Raw genomic sequence first — 6,961 nt, 5'->3', positions numbered from 1 at the left:
TGCATCTGCCGTACAATCGGCCTAGCGTCGTGCGACCCGGCGCAGGAGCAATAACAACATCGTACGTCAAAGAAGGCCCACGACAGCAAGCCAGTGGACCTTGGCGAGAAGAGGCAAAACCCTAGTCGTTTTTAGGTATCTTTGGCCTTGGCCGGTGGCAGTATATATAACAGGACAAGAGGCGGTATCGTGTCGTGATCACGATCTCAAATTGATTTGGATTCTAAGTCATCTACTTACCGGATAAGAAATAATTAATTTGTCTGTCAAGACACCAAAATATAAACGTGCAAGGTAACAGACATGATTTCGGCGGACAGTTCATGTGCATGTCGCGCCGCCCCAGCCCAGCCCTGGCCGAGCCCGGCCAAGCAAGGTGAGCGAGTGTGCAGGTGTGGTCTTCTATTTCTATCCTCAACGCACCAGTTAGAGTAATGATGAGAACTCAGTATATAATGAGGTCTCACACTTGAACTTTCAGGATGGTACTAAACTTTAATTAAAACCAGCATGGAAGGATGGCATGAAAGGTGTCTTTGCTTGGTTCTAGTGCAGCAATCTGCAAGGCAACAATGCAGAACACTCAAACACACACAGCAGTACGCAATGTACACATGGCATATGTGCATGCATGTGCAGAGATTTACGTCCTTTTTGGTGGTTGCGTTAAGTGCCAGGTTATACTCTCTTCGTCTGGAATTACTTGCCACAGAAATGAAAGCATCTAGACATATTTTTAATTCCAGGTATATCTATTTCTATGCATTTCTATGACAAGTAATTCAGGACGGAGGAAGTAATTATTAAGATATTAAATCTGCACCATTGTGATGCTTTTATTTGGCCTACAAAGCTGGTGTGATGTTTCAGTTTGTGATTGCTTCTGCTATGCAGCTTGTGTTTTTTTTTCTTTTTGTTGCGGGTTGTGTTATGCAACTTGTGAAACTCATGTAGGATGATTCACAGAACTAATGTGACATGACTCTCAGAAACAGCCTAGAAGATTCACATAAAATGAACACTTTTTGTATAAAGGAACATTTATACTGAGGTACAATAACACTTTTGCACTTTTCTGTGTTTTAATTGATTTTTTAATATATTTAAATACATTTTTCTTCTGCAATATATATTAAATAAAAACTGCAATACACTAGCCCATATAGGTGCACCATAGGCGTTATAGGAGCTATTTGGTGCACAAGGCGTTAAATAGGAGCTATTGCCCTGGTGTCCTAGGCATGAAACGTGAGCCGTCATATTTCATTCGTAACACGTGGAATAATGGAGCAATAGCTTGCGAACCAACCTGGTTGGATGGCTAGGAAGACAGTGTATCCCAGCCCATCAAAGTTCAAGTCCCAGACTAGACACTGATGCTCGCATTTTCTTATTATTAAGAAAATAATATAATAAGAATCAGGAGCAATCTTATGCTAGGGCGCACCTTGGTTAGGCCCATGTCCGATTTTGAGCAGTTTTATTTTTCTTATCATTTTTAAGAATTACTAATACATAGATTTTAATAAATTTCAATCAGTTTTTCAAAATATAAAAACTAATATGGCAGAAAATGTAAAAATGCTTTCATACATAGAAATGATCTTCATGTGTTTTTTTAAATATGCATCTCATATTTAAAAGTGCTCATTGGGCACATGGTCATTGTGCATTTCAAAAAATAAACCATCTATACAAACAATATACCATGTCTTTTAAAAAGTTTACATATATCCAGTGAAGTTCTTGTTTTCTTAAAAAGATAATCATATAGATGACTAAAATACGTGAACGCTTTTAAAAATATGCAATGAGAATTTCTAAAAAGAATGGTTCACGACATGGAACCCTCTCCTAGTTCCATGTTCAATTTTGAGCCAGTTCTTCATTTTTTTGAAAGGAAAATATTTCACAGATATAAAATAAAATAATTGTTTTTTGAAAAAAAAACAATTCTTAACGAGCTACTTCCTTCGTTCAGGTTTATTATGCACCATCGTATTTTGGGTTAAACTTTGACCATAAATTGAATTAATAAAAAAACTATATGTCATAAAAACTATGCATTGGGAAACCTTTGAAATACGAGTTCAATAATATGTTTTTCTCTTAGCGTAAATTTAATATTTTGCTAATCATATAGATGGTCAAAACTTACCCCCCCCCCCCCCCCCCAAAAAAAGAGGCTCACTAAACCTAGATGAAGGAAATATTACTTAACACGGTAGGCGTCAAATAGCATTTGTCATTGCTGGCCTATAGCGGCTAAATAGCATTTGTCATTGCTGGCCTATAGCATTTGTCATTGCTGGCCTATAGCGTCAAAGAGCAGCTCTAGCAGACTCTATATAATGTGCTGATCTGCAAAATAACCGTTAAAACACGGGTTCACGTGAAAAATGCCGCCCGATCAAACCCCGCAAATGTGTCGGACCCGTAAATTTTTTGCGGGGCACGGCAAAATTCCCACCCAACCCGCGAAAATGCGGGTTCTACCCCTCGCCCCGTCGGTGCCCTGTATATAGCGGTAGCGGTTGGTGGGGGGGGCATCTCAGCCCGCACTTTTCCCCACCCACCGCCGTCGGGCTACCGCCCACGATTCCAGCCATACCAGCCATTGGGACCACGCCGGCGAGCCGGAAAGTTGCAGATCGGCGGTTGTTTGTCGCGGCCGCCGGATTTGGCGTTTCCGGCCTCCGGTGCCTGCGCCAAGCCATGGATTGGCCGGGGAGCTGTTGGGGAACGTAGCAGAAATTCAAAATTTTCCTACGTATCACCAAGATCTATCTATGGAGAAACCAGCAACGAGGGGAAGGTGAGTGCATCTACATACCCTTGTAGATCGCTAAGCGGAAGCGTTCAAGTGAACGGGGTTGAAGGAGTCGTACTCGTCGTGATCCAAATCACCGGAGATCCTAGTGCCGAACGGACGGCACCTCCGCGTTCAACACACGTACAGCCCGGTGACGTCTCCCATGCCTTGATCCAGCAAGGAGAGAGGGAGAGGTTGAGGAAGTCTCCATCCAGCAGCAGCACAACGGCGTGGTGGTGATGGAGGAGCCTGGCTATCCTGCAGGGCTTCGCCAAGCACCGCGGGATATGAGGAGAAAGAGAGGGAGGGCTGTACCAATGAGAGAGATCTAATCACGTGTCATGGGCAGCCCCTAGGCCTCACTATATATAGGGGAGAGGGAGGAGGGTGCGCCCCCTCTAGGGTTCCCACCCCTAGGGGGGCGGCAGCCCTAGATGGGAAAGGGGAGGCGGCCAAGAGGGGAGGGGAGAGGGAGGCGCACCAAGATGGGCCCTAAGGCCCATACCCCCTTAGGGTTTGCCCCCTTTCCACCTCTTAGGCGCCTTGGGCCCTTGTGGGGGGGCGCACCAGCCCACCTGGGGCTGGTCCCCTCCCACACTTAGCCCACGCAAGCCTCCGGGGTTGGTGGCCCCACTTGGTGGACCCCCGGGACCCTCCCGGTGGTCCCGGTACATTACCGATAAACCCCGAAACCTTTCCGGTGACCAAAACAGGACTTCCCATATATAAATCTTTACCTCTGGACCATTCCGGAACTCCTCGTGACGTCCGGGATCTCATCCGGGACTCCGAACAACATTCGGTAACCACATACAAACTTCCTTTATAACCCTAGCGTCATCGAACCTTAAGTGTGTAGACCCTACGGGTTCGGGAACCATGCAGACATGACCGAGACGTTCTCCGGTCAATAACCAACAGCGGGATCTGGATACCCATGTTGGCTCCTACATGTTCCACGATGATCTCATCGGATGAACCACGATGTCAAGGACTTAATCAATCCCGTATACAATTCCCTTTGTCTATCGGTACGATACTTGCCCGAGATTCGATCGTCGGTATCCCGATACCTTGTTCAATCTCGTTACCGGCAAGTCTCTTTACTCGTTCCGTAACACATCATCCTGTGATCAACTCCTTGATCACATTGTGCACATTATGATGATGTCCTACCGAGTGGGCCCAGAGACACCTCTCCGTCACACGGAGTGACAAATCCCAGTCTCGATTCGTGCCAACCCAACAGACACTTTCGGAGATACCCGTAGTGTACCTTTATAGCCACCCAGTTACGTTGTGACGTTTGGCACACCCAAAGCACTCCTACGGTATCCGGGAGTTGCACAATCTCATGGTCTAAGGAAATGATACTTGACATTAGAAAAGCTTTAGCATACGAACTACACGATCTAGTGCTATGCTTAGGATTGGGTCTTGTCCATCACATCATTCTTCTAATGATGTGATCCCGTTATCTACGACATCCAATGTCCATGGTCAGGAAACCGTAACCATCTATTGATCAACGAGCTAGTCAACTAGAGGCTTACTAGGGACATGGTGTTGTCTATGTATCCACACATGTATCTGAGTTTCCTATCAATACAATTCTAGCATGGATAATAAACGATTATCATGAACAAGGAAATATAATAATAATCATTTTATTATTGCCTCTAGGGCATATTTCCAATAGTCTCCCACTTGCACCAGAGTCCATAATCTAGTTCACATCGCCATGTGATTAACACTCACAGGTCACATCGCCATGTAACCAACATCCAAAGAGTTTACTAGAGTCAATAATCTAGTTCACATCACTATGTGATTAGCATTCAATGAGTTCTGGGTTTGATCATGTTGCTTGTGAGAGAGGTTTTAGTCAACGGGTCTGAACCTTTCAGATCCGTGTGTGCTTTACAAATCTCTATGTCATCTCCTAGATGCAGCTACCACGTTCTATTTGGAGCTATTCCAAATAACTGTTCTACTTGGAGCTATTCTAAATTGTTGCTCCATTATATGTATCCGGTATCTCTACTCAGAGCTATCCGGATAGGTGTTAAGCTTGCATCGACGTAACCCTTTACGACGAACTCTTTTACCACCTCCATAATCGAGAAAATTCCTTAGTCCACTAGTTACTAAGGATAACTTTGACCGCTGTCCTGTGATCCATTCTTGGATCACTCTTGTACCCCTTGACTGACTCATGGCAAGGCACACTTCAGGTGCGGTACACAGCATAGCATACTGTAGAGCCTACGTCTTAAGCATAGGGGACGACCTTCGTTATTTCTCTCTATTCTGCCGTGGTCGAGTTTTAAGTCTTAACTTCATACCTTACAACTCAGTCAAGAACTCCTTCTTTGACTGATCCATCTTGAACACCTTCAAGATCATGTCAAGGTATGTGCTCATTTGAAAGTACCATTAAGCGTTTTGATCTATCCTTATAGATCTTGATGCTCAATGCTCAAGTAGCTTAATCCAGGCTTTCCATTGAAAAACACTTTCCAAATAACCCTATATGCTTTCCAGAAATTCTACGTCATTTCTGATCAACAATATGTCAACAACATATATTCATCAGAAATTCTATAGTGCTCCCACTCACTTCTTTGGAAATACAAGTTTCTCATAAACTTTGTATACACCCAAAACTTTGATCATCTCATCAAAGCATACATTCCAACTCCAAGATGCTTACTCCAGTCCTCAGAAGGATTGCTGGAGCTTTGCATACTTATTAGCATCTTTCAGGATTGACAAAACCTTCCGGTTGTATCACATACGACCTTTCCTCAAGAAAATCGTCGAGGAAACAATGTTTTGACATCCTATCTGCAAGATTTCATAAATAATGTAGTAATCGCTAATATAATTCCAACAGACTCTTAGCATCCCTACGAGTGAGAAAGTCTCATCGTAGTCAACTCCTTGAACTTGTCAGAAAACATCTTAACGACAAGTCGAGCTTTCTTAATGGTGACATTTACCATCATTGTCTGTCTTCCTTTTAAAATCCATCTATACTCAACAGCCTCACGACCATCGAGCTGTTGTGTCAAAGTCTACACTTTGTTTCCATACATGGATCCTCTCTCGAATTTTATGGCCTCGAGCCATTTATCGGAATCCAGGCCCACCATCGCTTCTCCATAGCTCATAGGTTCATTGTTGTCTAGCAACATGACTTCTAAGACAGGATTACGTACCACTCTGAAGTAGTACGCATCCTTGTCGTCCTACAAGGTTTGGGAGTGACTTGATCTGAAGTTTCATGATCACTATCATAAGCTTCCACTTCAATTGGTGTAGGTGCCACATGCACAACTCTTTGTGCCCTGCTATACACTAGTTGAAGTGACGGTTCAATAACCTCATCAAGTCTCCACCATCCTCCCACTCAATTCTTTCGAGAGAAACTTTTCCTCGAGAAAGGACCCGATTCTAGAAACAATCCCTTATTGCTTTCGGATCTGATATAGGAGGTATACCCAACTGTTTTGGGTGTCCTATGAAGATGCATTTATTCGCTTTGGGTTCAAGCTTATCAGCCTGAAACTTTTTCACATAAGCGTCGCAGCCCCAAACTTTTAAGAAATGACAGCTTAGGTTTCTTTAAACCATAGTTCATACGGTGTCATCTCATCGGAATTATGTGGTGCCCTATTTAAAGTGAATGTGGTTGTCTCTAATGCCTAACCCATAAACTATCGTGGTAATTCGATAAGAGACATCATGGTATGCATCATATCCAATAGGGTGCAGTTATGATGTTCGGACACACCATCACACTATGGTGTTCCAGGCTGTATTAGTTGTGAAACAATTTTCACAATGTCTTAATTCTGTGCCAAACTCGTAATTCAGATATTCATCTCTATGATCATATCATAGATACCCCATCCTCTTGTCACGACGATCTTTCAACTTCACCCTGAAATTACTTGAACCTTTCAATAATTCAGACCCGTGATTCATCAAGTAAATATACTCAACATCTACTCAAATCATCTGTGAAGTAAGAACATAACGATATCCACTACACGCCTCAGCACTCATTGGACTGCACACATCAAAATGTATTACTTTCAGCAAGTTGCTTTCTGGTTCCATTTTACTGAAAACGAGTCTTTCAGT

Source organism: Triticum urartu, chromosome 5A (genome assembly GCF_056163025.1).
Source record: "Triticum urartu cultivar PI428250 chromosome 5A, HENAU_Tu73, whole genome shotgun sequence".
Taxonomy (NCBI): domain Eukaryota; kingdom Viridiplantae; phylum Streptophyta; class Magnoliopsida; order Poales; family Poaceae; genus Triticum; species Triticum urartu.
The sequence above is the reverse complement of the archived record's forward strand: the minus strand, read 5'-3'. Positions refer to the sequence as shown.